The following is a 15,386-nucleotide window of genomic DNA, read 5'->3' on the forward strand; positions in this document are numbered from 1 at the left end:
CCAAGCACAAACTGGAGGAACAGCACCTTATTTTCTGCCTTGGAACCTTGCAGCCTAACAGCATGAATACTGAATTGTCCCACTTTAGGTAATCCCCACCCCCCTTCCCCACAACCACCCCACCCCCCACCATGCTTCTTCTCTTCCTCCCTTTCCTAGCCTTTTTTTTCCTCTCTCTTCTTACCTTTTACCCATCCCCCACATCTGCCATCACTATCTCTAACCTGCACCTACCTATCACCATCCTGTGCCCACCCTGCCTCCCCTCTTTTGTCCACCTATCACTGCTCTGCTTTTCCCCCCTATACATTGAGCTTTCCCTTTTCCTATTTTCAGACCTGAAGAAGGGTCCTGACCCGAAACGTTCACTGCCTGCTTTTCTCCACAGATACTGCCTGGCCTGCTGAGTTCCTCCAGTATCATCGTGTTTTTCATAATTATGAACAGGTTAGCTATAGGAAGTGATAGGTGAAATGTCTTCAGACAAAATAAATTTCTTAAGTTGTTTATAAAGGAAAGCCAGTGAAGCTGATGGAACACTCAGGTTAAAGAGGAACTTGGACATATCTGAAAAGAAAGGATTAAAAGTTATACAAAGAAGATACTTTCAATAAAATAATAGTAAAAAATGGATATGTAAGTCAGAATTCTAAATATAAAACTAGCTGTTAAGTTATAGATATATAGAAATAAAATCAGCACTCTGAATATGTCAGAAATTTTGAAGCCAGTGCACAGATATTGTTGATGTACTGGAACTTGGTCAACATCATTACATCGTAGAAATTCACTTTGTTTATAAATATGCAATTGATGGGATTAGATTAACACAATTTTACTTATGAAGGTCTTGGTGTGAAAGGATCTTGTCAATTTCAAGGTCCAGAGAATAGGAAAAGTAAAACAATGCTGGCATATGTAACTAAAACAGCAAAACATGAGCCTGCAAATATTATGCTATTGCCCCAATCAGACCGTAGCTGAGTGTCACAAATGGAATTGATATATGACAAATATCTCTTCAATTTTTATAAATTTTCATCCCTCAAAAAAGGAATCTCCTTAAAAAGGCAGTAAACTTTATTTGCTCATAAAATATCTGTGCATAACATTTTGTTTATTCTTCCATGCAGTTGTGTAAACCTAGGAGTGGGTTAAAATATCAATACTCCAAGGCATAACTAAGATCACACCCTGCAGCTTTTTGACACAGAAGAATTATATCATTGACACAGAGAACTGCCACATAGAATTTAGGCAAACATAGAATTATCAACATCAGGAGAATAATAAGAGTGACATTTCCAATCAACAAAATGATACAGTTTGCAAATTTGAACAAACTGTGCTAAATTTGAAACTGGAGTGAGTCAGTCAATTTCCTCCACCTTTTGTGCAAAAAAAAATGTTTCACTGTAAATGACTTAGCTTTATTTCTGACATTGTGCCGAACACTAAAAATAACTGATCTGTATCTGTGTTATTGGATCCCTTCATCATTTAAAATACTTCAATAATTTAACAAGCTAGTAAAAACAAAGTAGTGCAGATCCATCCTCCATAGCTTTACGCTGAATGCGAATTTATAGCAGCAACCAGGCAGTTTATTCCAATGGACTTCAATGAAGCCAAATTTCAGATGCAAAGTGCCAAGCTTGCTACTGCTTAGTGATATAATGCAAATTACTGAGGATGAAGTTGCAGCCCCAAAATTTATCGAGCTTGTCATTATAAAAACCTTTAAGGATAAAACTCTTCAAGATCACTTCCTGGAAATATGAAGAAAAAGACAAAGTGCTGGAAATATTCAGCAGGCCAAGCAGCATGTGTGGAGAGAGAAATGTTGTCTGATCAGCTGAATGTTTCCAGCACTTTTTGTTTTTCTTCAAAGTTAACAAAGCCATCAGAAATGTTAAATCTGTTTTTCTCTCCACTGGTGCTGACTGGGTATTTCCAGCACTTTCTGTGTTTTTTATCTTTCTTTTCAATGCACACTCCAAGAGTAATGCTTAGTGAAACACTGTATGAACAGGCAACCCTAAGTAACGCAATCCTACAAAAACTGTTTGTGGTGATCCCAAAATAACTAACATTTTAAAGTATGCAAGAGACACACTGAAAGGATAAAGATCTCAAACACCTTCAATGTCCCAACCTCAAATTATTTGGTGAATTTAGCACCTAAAACAGAAAACACAGACCACAATGTAATGCCACACCTTGAAATATGAGAGTACTATACCTATATCTGAGTCAGGAGACTCTGATGATCAAATTGCAAGATTTTCTTGCCAGTCTCCAGGAGTTAAATCTTTCAACTAAGCACATCTGTTCTATCTGCTGTGCTCACTCAGAAAATTTTAAGGCACTTAAGTCACCGTAATCTTAAAAAAACATGGTTGACCCTGACGAGTAAAATCAACTTACATTTGACACTCAAAGGGTGGAGTTGTATATAGAACTAAGCCACCAATTGAGTTCAGTGCCTGGGGTTCACCATGAAGGTCATATTGGTGTCTGAAGCCACCAGAAATCCAAACACATTGCTTCGATGTCTGTAAATAACTGTTTGTATTGTACACAACACCTGATAAAAATGTCCATTACAGAGCAATAACGTAGAGTTTGAATATACCTGGAACTGCTATCTCTGTATTCTTCAGATTTGAATCTTTGAGAGGACCAGATAGAACTATCTATTATTTTAGCACAATAACCAGGGGGCATTGATATAAAATAATTGATAGATAGTTTAGTGAACTCTCCTACTCTTTTCACCAAAGAGTAGCAGGAGTCTGGTCGAAAGGATGGTGGGGTCAGAAACCTGCATCGCATTTGACATGTGCCCGGTTGAGCACTTGACGTAATCTATAACGCTACTTACTGAGAGCTAGAAGGTGGGATTGGGTGCTAAAGCTCTCTTTCAACCAGCATGGGCATGATGGACCTTCATCGATGTATAATTTTTAATTTCTATATGATTCTCACTCAGAGGCCGTTGACCCTGCCCAGTGCTCAGTATTTTCTGGCCTTTGACCCCCAACTGTCTCCAGGATTTGAATTTGCCACTGGGCACTGTTCTTGATTGTCCCTGGGACTTGATCCCTTTGACTATCATTCCAGATGGTTCCCAAGGTGTGAGTCTTACTCAGCCGTGCCTTCTCCATTCCCTAGGGATTAGGGCTCCCTGTAAATGCAGCCCCTGCTGATCCTCTAAGGAGAGTGGTGGAATTACCAGGGCTGGGAACTAGTCAAACAGAAACAATGGCTATCTTCACTCACACTGATAAAATCTGTGAACTAGATTATGACAGTCCAATGCTTTTGCTGCCTTCCTCCTTTTAGGAGTGAATGCTACGGGTGTGCTGTTGAAGAAGGCTTATGCATTTTACATATGGTAAACCCCGAAACCACAACGCACTGGTGAGAAAGGACGTGAATGTTCCTGGTGATGGATAGAATGCCAATCAAATGTGTGGCTTTGCCTTGGATGTTGTTGAGCTGCTTGAGTATTTTCAGAGCTGCACTCATTCAGTCAAGCGAATAGGATTTGTGGCTGGTTCAGGTGAATTGCTGGTCAATATTAATATCCTGAATGTTGATGGTGAAGATTCAGTAAATAGCAAGAGGAGGTGGTCAGACTCTCTCTTGTTAGAGAGAGTTGTAATTTGACCCTTGTGTGGCATAAATGTTATATGCTGCTAATCAGCCCAGAACTGAATGTCTTACTGTATGCAAGCATGGGTTGTCTCATTACCAAAGGAGTTGTGAGCAGAATCATCTGCAAACATCCTCTGTCGGACATCATGGCACAAAGATCATTGATGAAGCAGCTGAAGATGGTTGAGCCTAGGACCATGCCTTGAGAGATTCCTGCAGCAATGGACTGAGATTGAGATGCTTTTCCTCCAATAACCACAACCACCTTCCTTTGTATGAGGTATAATTCCAGCAGAAAGCAGTCCCCCGATTCCCAATAGCTTCAATTTTACCAGGGCTCCTAATGCTACACTTGATCATCTGTTTCTTGGATGTCAAAAGCAGTCACTCTCACTTTACCTCTGGAATTCAGCTCTTTGGTCTACGTTTAGACATTGATAGTAAAATGGTGGAATGGTAACGTCCAGTTTAGATATGTTCTGCTTTTTGGGGACAGGCTGCATCTGGGCAATTATCCACATTATCAGGTGTTCTGGTACAGAGTTCTGGTAGAGTTATGTGTTGTAACTGTACCAGAACACTTTGTCTGTAGCAGTGACTTATTCTCAGATATAATGTTTCAGTGTTAAAGATTAGATGTTGCCTGGTCCCACAGTCTTTGATTTATCTTGTGGATTTAGTGTTATTTCTTGCTATCACATTGAATGGATCAAGTTAACTAAAGACTGGCATCTGGAATAGTGGGAACTAGGAGGAAGTCAAAGTGGGTCATCCACTTGGGACCTCACGTTGAATGTCACGCGTACAGATTTTTTCGTCTAAATGTCATTCTGTTTGTGGAGCTTTAATGTGCAGAAATTAGCTGCCTTGGCTCTGATACTTTAATGATTGTAAACACTTCTGAATGTCCTTAAGCCAAGGGTGGTGCATGTTTTTTAGACTATATTAATGAGAGATAAAACCATAATCAGTATTTCCTAATAGCTTTAGATTTTGAAGGAAATGGCAGGAATTGGTAAAGTTGGGAGTGAAAATTGTATGACAGATCAATAAAAAACCGGATCTCAGTGGCACATGGTAACTAGTTGTCACAGTTTTGAATGTCAGTCTACAGAAATAGTTGTTTTAGTATTTAATGATTTTTGGATATTAGGGAAATCAAGCGATATAGTGTTAGTATAGGAAAATGTCACTGAAGTAAAGGATCTCAGTCATGATCTTATGAAATACCAGAGTATTGAAAACCAGCCCAGTACTGTTTCTGAGACACAAGAAATTCTGCAGATGCTGGAATCTGGAGCAATACACAAAAAATGCTGGAGGAACTCAGCAAGTCAGGCAGCATCCATGGAGGGAAATTAACAGTCAACGTTTTAGGCCAAGACCCTTCATCAAGACTGGAAAGGAAGAGGGCAGAAGCCAGAATAAGAAGGTAGGGGTAGGGGGAGGAGCACACACAGTCAGGGGATAGGTGAGTTCAGGTGACAGGAGAGTCCAGGTGAAGGGGGAAGGTAGTAGGTGTGGGAGGGGGAGAAGATGTAATAAGCTGAGAGGTGATAGGTAGAAGAGACAAAGGGCTGAAGAAGAAGGAATCCAGTAGGAGAGGGCAGTGGACCATGGAATAAGGGATGGGAGGAGGGGAGGAGAGGAGATGGGCAGGTCATCAAGGTGGGGGAAGGGAGCCACAGGAATAAGGGAAGACAAAGGAGTGGGGAGAAAGAAAAAGAAGGGGTGGGTAACTGGAAGTTAGAGAAATCGATGTTGAGGCCACTACTGTCTCTATCTCTTATGCTCTTATATGATATTGTAGCTGAACGCGGTGCGTTGCTGAAAGGAAAACTCAGAGGCGTGGAGGCTGAACCGGAGCACACTTTACTGAGAGATGCAAAACGCGCGCGCGCGCAGAAGTACCTGAGAGCTTCTCCGACGGACATGACGTAAGGTTCCTGCCAGAAGGCCCGCCCCGCGGTTAGTCTACGACACGCTCCCGCGTGTCTGCCCACGGCCGCCGATGGCGATTTGAGTTCCGTGAGTACGCGCCGCTACACCACCCCCCCCAGAAACGTCCATCGGGGGCATGGGACCCCCAGTCTGTGTGTCCCTCTTGGGTGGCCTGTCCTACCGGCGCAGTGAGGGTACCTTCACCGGCTGCTCAATGGCCAAATGCGCCGGTTTGAGGCTGTCCACTGTGAAAGTCTCCTCGTGGCCACCCACTTCCACGACACATGTAGATCCGTTGTGCCGGATCACCTTGAAGGGTCCTTCGTACAGCCTCTGTAGAGGTGACCTGTGCATGCCCCTGCAAGTGAAAACGTACTCACAGTCCAGGAGATCCCTAGGGACAAAGGACGGTGTAGTGCCACGTCTGGAGGTCGGAACCGGTGCCAGGGTCCCTATCTTGTCCTGCAGCCTCGTCAGCACTTCTGCCGGCGTCCCTGCTGGACCTTGGGCCTCTAGCACAAACTCGCCCGGGACCGTCAGGAGAGTGCCTTAGACCAATTCTGCCTAGGAGGTGCCTAGGTCCTCTTTGGGGGCCATGCGGATGCCCAGTAAAACCCAGGGGAGCTCATCTGTCCAGTTGGGCCCTCTGAGGCATGCCATCAGGGCTGACTTGAGGTGCCTGTGGAACCGCTCAACCAAACCGTTGGACTGTGGGTGGTACGCCGTGGTGTGACGTAACCGGGTGCCCAGGAGCTGCGCCAGTGCGGTCCACAAACCTGACGTGAACTGTGCCCCTCCATTGGAGGTGATGTCCTCTGGTAATCTGAACCTGGCGATCCAGTTTGCGATGAGTGTCCTGGCGCAGGATTCGGTGGACGTGTCCACTAGCGGCACGGACTCCGGCCATCTGGTGAACCTGTCAACCATGGTAAAGATATACCTGGCGCCCCGGGAAACGGGCAGGGGGCCGACGATGTCCACGTGGATGTGCTGAAACCTCCCGAGTGTCGGCTGGAACTGCTGGAGGGGGGCCTTCACATGCCGCTGGACTTTGGCGGTCTGGCAGTGTATGCATGTCCTGACCCAGTGTCCGACCTGCTTGCGCAAACCGTGCCAAACGATTTTGTCCGCTACCAATTTGGTAGATGCCCAGATGGACGGGTGGACCAGGCCACGTAGCATGTCGAACACCCGCCGCCTCCACGCTGCTGGTACCACAGGCCGAGGTCTGCCAGTAGACGAGTTGCACAGAAGCCGAACTGCTGTCAGGCTGACGGGGACGTCCTCCAACTGGAGTCTCGAAACGGCAGTGCAGTAGGCCGGGATTTCGGTGTCCGCCTGTTGCGCCTGCGCCAGCGCCGTGTAGTCGATCCCTGGGGCTGAGGTGGTCACTGAGTGGATGTGGGGGCTGGACAGCATGTCGGCAACCACATTGTTCTTCCCTGTGATTTGGCGGACATCTCTGGTGAACTCCGAAATAAAGGAGAGGTGCCTCTGCTGCTGAGCTGACCATGGGTCCAATACCTTTGCAAGGGCGAAGGTGAGGGGCTTGTGGTCTGTATCCACGGTGAAATCCCTTCCTTTGAGGGAATACCGGAAGTGCCAGATAGCTAGGTAGAATGCTTGCAACTCCCTGTCGAAAGCACTGTACTTAACCTCCGGTGGTCGCAGGTGTCGGCTGAAAAAGGCAAGCGGTCGCCACTGGCCCTCGACAAGCTGCTCCAGGACTCCGCCGACCATCATGTCGGAAGCGTCAACTGTGAGCGCCGTGGGTACATCAAATCTCAGGTGTACTAGGAGGGCCGCCTTCGCCAATGCCTCTTTGGCCTGCTTGAAAGCCTCCGTGGACTCGGCGTCCCATGCCACCTCTTTGGCCTTGCCGGCCATCAGACCGAACAAGGGTCTCATGATGCGCGCCGCCGCCGGCACGAACCGATGGTAGAAATTCACCATCCCCACAAACTCTTGCAGGCCCTTGACCATGCTGGGTTTGGGAAACTGGCGGATGGCTTGGACCTTGTCCGATAGTGGGGCGGCTCCATGCTGGTTGACCCTGTGGCCCAAGAAGTCGATTTCCATCAGCCCGAACTGGCACTTCGCTGGGTTGATTGCCAGTCTGTGGTCGCTCAGGCGTTGGCAGAGTTGTCACAAATGTGCCACATGCTCTTTGCGTGACTTGCTGGCCACCAGGATATCATCTAGGTAGATGAAGATGAAATCCAGGCCTCGCCCCACCGAGTCCATAAGCCTCTGGAAAGTCTGGGCGGCGTTCTTGACACCAAAAGGCATCCTTAAGAATTCAAACAACCTGAAGGGGGTGATGAGGGCTGTCTTGGGCACATCGTCGGGGTGCACGGGGATCTGATGGTACCCCCAGACCAGGTCGATTTTTGAAAAGATGGTCACCCCATGGAGGATCGCCGTGAAATCCTGAATCTGGGGCACTGGGTATCGGTCGGCGGTTGTGGCATCATTGAGTCTCCTGTAGTCCCCACAGGGCCTCCAACCTCTTGCGGACTTGGGCACCATGTGCAGCGGAGATGCCCAAGGGCTGTCCGAGCGGCGGATGATCCCCATCTCCTCCACCTTCCGGAACTCCTCCTTGGCGAGGTGGAGCTTGTCGGGTGGGAGCCTACGGGCCCGGGTGTGCAGCGATGGTCCTTGTGTGGGGATGTGGTGCTGCACGCCGTGCTTGGGACCGGTAGTGGAGAACTGTGGGGTGATGATGGAGGGGAAATCCACCAGCACCCTGGCGAACTCGTCACCCGAGAGTGTGACGAAGTCTAGGTGGAGGGCTGGGAACTAGGCTTCTCTGAGCTGGAATGTCTGGAACGTCTCGGCGTGGACCAAACGCCGGCCCTTCAGGTCGACCAGAAGATGGTTGGCCCGTAGGAAATCCACCCCTAGTAACGGCCGTGACACCACTGCTACCGTGAGGGTCCAGGTAAAACAGCTGGGCCCGAAACGCAGCAGGATGGTACGCAAGCTGTATGTCTGGATGGTGGTGCCGTTCGCAGCGGTGAGGTCGGGGCCTGTGGCCATGTTACGGGTGTCCATGTTCGAGGGGGGAAGGACGCTGATTTCGGCCCCGGTGTCCACCAGGAAACGTCGCCCGGAGTGTCAGTCCCAAAGGAACAGGAGGCTGTTGTGATGGCCAGCCGCCGAAGCCACTAGCGACGGCCGGCCCCGGCGTTTCCCGGAAAGGCACACAGTGGACGGCAGCAGCGTGCATTTGACCTCCATCTCTGATGGTAAAAACACCATTGATCAGAACCCTCATCCTTGTCCCCTGTGGGTCTCAGTGGCTTTGGTTGTGGGGTCTTGGCCTTAGGCTGCGCATTTGTGGTTAGGCAGATGGAAGCCGCTCCCCGCTGCTGACTCTGCCAGAAAATATCTGCCCTGGCCGCGAGGCTGCGTGGGTCACTGAAATCTTCACCCACAAGGAGGAGGCGAATGTCCTCTGGCAGTTGCTCGAGGAACAACTGCTCAAATAAAAGGCAGGGCTTATGGCCATCCATGAGCGCCAGCATGTCATCCATCGGCTCGGATGGCTTGCGGTCGCCCAGGCCGTCCATGTGCAGAAGCCGCGCGGCTCATTTGTGGCGGGAGATTCTGAAACTGTGGATGAGGAGCGCCTTGATCTTAGCGTACCTGTTCTCCGTTGGTGGATGGTGCAGGAAGTCAATGATACGGCCTGCCGTGTCCTGGTCGAGCGCGCTGACCACGTAGTAGTACCGCGTGGTGTCGGCTGTAATGCCTCTGATACTGACCTGGGCCTCAGCCTGCTCGAACCAAACGTGGGCTGAGTGGCCCAGAAAGTCGGGAGCTTGAGCGAGACTGTGTTGTGTGAGTCATTGGAATTCAAGTTGCGGGTTCCAGATGCCGTCTGGAAGCGTCGGGGTCACCAAATGTAGCTGAATGCGGCGTGTTGCTGAAAGGAAAACTCAGCGACGTGGTGGCTGAACCGGAGAACACTTTACCGAGAGAAGCAAAATGTGCACGCACGCAAAAGTACCCGAGAGCATCTCCAGCAGACGTGACGTAAGGTTCCTGCCGGAAGGCCCGCCCCGCAGTTAGTCTACAACGCGCTCCCATGCATCCGCCCGCAGCCGCCGATGGCGGTTCAAGTTCAGTGAGTACGGGCCGCTACAATATAAATTTTAAAGTAGAAATTAAGCATTATGGAGTGCACACATAGGAAAACACATTATTGAGATAAAGATAAAATTTTCTTAAAAGTAATTTTTGGTAAATTGAAGAAAGGAAATAGAGATGGTGATAAAAAGAGATTGGATGTCATGTGTAGCAGATAGAATTCAGAGAGGAAATCTAACCATAAATACAGATAATTGTGCTTTCCTGTAGTAAAAAGAGCTGTGGTGAGACCACCCATGGAATATTGCGTACAGGTCTGGTCTGTCTATCACAAGGATCTAGGTGTCACTGCCTCAAAGCCTCAAAATATCAAAATAGGGGATCAGCCATTCAGGACAGAGATGAGAACAAACTTCTTCACCCAGGAGATACAGGATCTTTGAAATGTTCTACCCAAGAGACCTGTAGGCAAGGGAGGTATGGGATTAGTGGAGGAAAATGGTGCTGAAGTAGAAGATCATTCGAAATCTTATTGAATGCTGGAGCAGGCAAAAGAGACAAATGACCTACTCCTGCTTCTGATTTTGATGTTCTAAACCTGTTCTAAGAAGACCACTATCATCCTGGTACCAAAGAAAAGCAAGGTAACATGCCTCAATGACTACCGACCAGTGGCTCTGACAATCCACCATCATGAAGTGCTTTGAGAGGTTGATCATGGCACGCATCAACTCCAGCCTACCAGACAACCTGGACCCATTGCAATTCACCTATCGGCGAAACAGGTCTACAGAGGATGCCATCTCCCTGGCCCTACACTCAGCTCTGGAGCATCTGGACGGTAAAGACACCTACGTTAGACTATTGTTTATTGACTACAGCTCTGCCTTCAATACAATAATTCCAAGCAAGCTTGTCACCAAACTCTGAGATCTAGGACTCAACACCTCCCTCTGTAACTGGATCCTTGACTTTCTAACAAACAGACCGCAATCAGTGAGGATAAGCAGCAATACCTCCGGCACGATTATTCTCAACACTGGTGCCCCACAAGGCTGCATCCTCAGCCCTCTACTCTACTCCCTATACACTCACGACTGTGTGGCCAGATTCTGCTCTAACTCCATCTACAAGTTTGCAGATGATACCACCGCTGTAGGCCGTAACTCAAACAGCGATGAGTCAGAGTACAGGAAGGAGATAGAGAGCTTAGTGGAATGGTGTCATGACAACAACCTGTCCCTCAATGTCAACAAAACAAAAGAGCTGTTCATTGACTTCAGGACAGGGGGCGGTGTACATGCTCCCATCTACGTCAATGGTGCTGAGGTCAAGAGGGTTGGGAGCTTCAAGTTCCTGGGAGTGAACATCATCAACAGCCTGTCCTGGTAAAATCACATAGATGCCACAGCCAAGAAAGCTCACCAGCACCTGTACTTCCTGAGGAGGCTAAAGAAATTTGGTTTGTCCCCTTTGACTCTCACCAACTTTTACCGATGCACCATAGAAAGCATCCTATCTGGATGTATCATGGCTTGGTACGGCAGCTGCTCTGCCCAGGACTGCAAGAAGCTGCAGAGAGTTGTGGACACAGCCCAGCGCGTCACGTACACCAGCCTCCCCTCCTTGGACTCTGTCTTTACCTCTCGTTGTCTTGGTGAAGCAGCCAGCATACTCAAAGACCCCACCCACCCAGGACATTTTCTCTTCTCTCCTCTTCCATCGGGTAGAAGATACAGGTGCCTGAGGGCACTTACCGCCAGACTTAAGGAAAGCTTCTACCCCACTGTGATAAGACTATTGAACGGTTCCCTTATACAATGAGATGGACTATGACCTCATGTCCCTTGTTGTGACTTTGCACCTTATTGCACTGCACTTTCTCTGTCGCTGTGACACTTTACTCTGTACTGTTACTGTTTTTACCTGTACTGCATCAACGCACTTTATACTAACTCAATGTAACTGCACTGTGTAATGAATTGACCTGTACGATCGGTTTGTAAGACAAGCTTTCCACTATACCTCGGTACAAGTGACAATAATAAACCAATACCAATAATAATGACAGAAATCCAGGTTTAGAATTGTTTTAGCTTTTTAACTCAGAGAACAGGAAGCATGATACTGGAGTGAATTCAGAACTCACACTATTATGACTGCCTGATTGCCTTCCCTATTGGACACAGATTGAGAAGGCTAATCATTTGTGGGGCACTCCTAGCACAACTTCCGAGGTCCAGTTACACATGGGCTGCATCTCTTGAGCATCCTTTGGTGTAGAACTTTTCTTTGGACAGCTGTTGGACCTTTTTGATATATTGATTTCATAGGCCAGCTTCCCTGATTTTCTGAAGCTTCCTTCCAGAACTTTGTGGGGAAATAGAGGGCAAAATAGAAATGATTTTCCCCCATAACCCTGCAAAAGCAACCTATGACCACTATGAAACTGACGTGGATGAAGGAATCTGAAAATATCCCACTGAACCACTGCCTAAAGTCAATAAAAGTAGTCGAGTTTATTGTCATATGCAGAAATAAATGTATGCACAGATGCAATGAAAACTTACTTTCAGCAGAACAAGGGCCAGTGCAGAAGGAGATGTCATTTCATTCCTCCACCTCTCCTGCCAGCATATGACGATATTCCAATCTCCACAACTAGCTGACCATCCTCCTGGCCTTCACAATAGCACATTGTAATGCCTCTTGCCTCTTATATTCCAAATAAGCTCAATTCTTTTTATAGATCCCTTCACATCATACATTGTTCTCTTTTCATAATTAAGCACTCATGCAAATACCAAATTATACCCAGCACTCCTTCTTTGTCTCACCTGGTGCACATTTCTCTTTACATTCACACATCCCCCCTCTTCGTTCCATGTTGCCTCTTCCTCTTAATGGATCCACAGCAGGAAGAGCCCAGCAGATCTCTACACGTAACTCTTTCTTCCTCTTTCTGCAGGTATGATTGTGCAATTGTGTCAAGGAGACAAAAAATAGATGAGGGCATCTAGGTTGTGGAATAAAGGACGTCATCTTTATCACCCGCACTGAAGCAGAACAGAATCCCAATAAGATCAGAAGAGAAGGCAGAGCATACTGCAGCAAAACTGGTAGATTACATCAGGAGGATGTCTGGGTAGTGCTTCTAACCCATCATCTTTCTCAGCAATTTATTTTTTATTCATTATTCATGAGACGTCATATTACTTGTAAGATTGGGATTGCTGTGTACCCTTGCAAAAGTGAGGTTAAGTCAGCTCCCTTCTTGACAACTGATTGGCCTCCTTGGTCATTCTGAAGGCAGTTATCAATAATTCACCATGCTCCGGGTCCAGAATGTAGGATGGACCAGGTAAAGGTGACTGATTTTCTTTCCAAAAGGACATTAGATAACTTTTTAAAATAATCTGGTAGTGTCCTGGTTCCCATTTCTGATCCCAACTGTTTATTTCATCTTAATCAGATTAATTACATTTTGCTCTGTGTCTACTTAGAAATTTTAGTCCAGTTTTTTTTTCTGTTTGTTTTTTTTTGAATTTTTTTTTGTTTAGCTTAGTTTGGTTTGATATATTTATAATTTTTCTTATTGTTTTGGGGACTTTTTTTTCTTTCCTTTATATTTATATAATAAATCTTTTTCTTTCCTTTCTTTTATATTATATTCATTCACTAAGAGATTGTTGGATCTACGGATTTTTTTATACTTTATTGTTCTTTATGATTATCCATGCCATGATTGTTCTCCTGATCGTTTTGTATTACATGTACAAACATTGATGTTATATACTAATCTGTATTAATTTGAAAACTAATAAAAAGATTGAAAAAGAAAGATTAATTACATTTAATCCAATGAATTTAACTTGAGTTCTTAATGATAGACAGTAGATTTCCCCAAGGGGCAATGCCACGACCGGAGTATTTTTTGAGAAGTAATTTGGATATTGGAATACAGAGCAAACTCTCAAAATTTGCCAATGATCCAAACTTGCAAACAGCAAGGATGATACCAATTAATGCCACAAGACATAGATGGGCCAGCAGATGTTCAACACAAAGGAAGGTGAGAAGATACACTTTGGCAGAAGGCATTGGAAAAGGAAAAATAGATTCGATGGCACAGTTCTAAAACCTGTGCAGGAGCAAAAGACTTGGGGCTTCAAATGCACAAATCTTTGAAGGTGACAAGGCATATTGAGAGAGCAGTTAACAAAACATATGGATTCTTGGGTTTCATAAACAGAGGTACCGAGTACAAAAGCAGGAAGATCTGTTAAACCTTTATAAAGCTTTTGGTTTGACCACAACTAGACTATTGCATTCAGTTCTGGTCACCATGCTTTAGGAAGGCTGTGAATGTCTTTGAGAAGGTGTAGAAATGATTTACGAGACTGGCTCCAGGGATGAGGGATATTAGCCAGAAGGATATGTTGGAGAAGATGGGATTGTACCTCTTCAAGCAGATGGAGCTTGAAGAGAGATATATTGGAGGTGTACAAAATTATGACAGGATTAAATCAGGCAGTTAAAGAAAGCTCCCATTGAAGGACCAAAGGACACAGATTAAAGGTCTTTGGACAAGAGATACAGTGGGGATTTGAGGAAGAACATTATGACCTGGAACTCAAAGCTTACGAGGTGGTGAAAGTGGATATAGTCAATAATTTCAAAAGGAAATGGGATGAGTGTTAGAGAGAAAGAAATGCAGAGCTACAGAGATAGTTGGGATTGCTCTATAGAGAGCTAGTGTGGACTCAATGGACAGAATGGCCTCCTTCTGTGTAATGACTCTAACAACTAGGTTTTAAACTCATGCCTTCAAATCAATAATCCAGGGCCCTGGGTTAGTAGTTCACTAACAGAACCTCCATAATACTATAGCCCTGAATATGCAACAGGTTCACAGTTCAGGTTTTACACTCAAATTCAGCTGCAGCTGTCCATCCTTCATCCTAACTCTGAGTTCTTCAAAACAATATGAGGACCAAGCACCTCAAGGTGATTTTCCAGTGCATGCCCTGCCAGTTGTTCCATCCTTCCAGGGCACAAGACCATATTTACCATTAATGTTATATCATGAGTCAGAGAAGTTCTGGCCATGGTGAAACACCCAGGACTAGTGAGCAGCACCAAATACTTTGGAGAAGAAGAACTAGGAGATAGCTCATAAAGTCAGATGAATTAAGAAATGCAAGAGAAAATTCCGAGTCAGGCTGGGAGCATATATATTTGAATATATGGAAATTATTACTTTTAGAATTAAATTAATCAACTTTATTGCACTTGGCACTTTGCTGCGCAGCATTGAGATTTAATAATTGTTGGTCAGGATGGGATTGATATAAAACTTGTCTGAATGGCTTCTTGCTCAATGTTCAAAGGGATACAGTGCAGATTTACCTGGAGTGTACCTAGCACAGCTCAATAGATTGTGTTCTTTTGAGAAGCTTGGGAGGCATGGGGTGATCTGAATGTGAAATTAAATAATAGATATGATATAGCACATTCCATGCAGAACACTGCAAATTATTTTATTATCTATTGTTGAAGTGTGGTAACTTTTGTAATGTCAGAAAGCTGGCATCTATTTGCAATACATAGAAGCAATCTCGATGGAGGGTGTGGGTGCTGGGGGTTGCTTCGTGGACAAAGGAATCAAGAACAAACATAAAACTAGAGCT

This window comes from Pristis pectinata, chromosome 2, assembly GCF_009764475.1.
Source record: "Pristis pectinata isolate sPriPec2 chromosome 2, sPriPec2.1.pri, whole genome shotgun sequence".
Lineage (NCBI taxonomy): Eukaryota > Metazoa > Chordata > Chondrichthyes > Rhinopristiformes > Pristidae > Pristis > Pristis pectinata.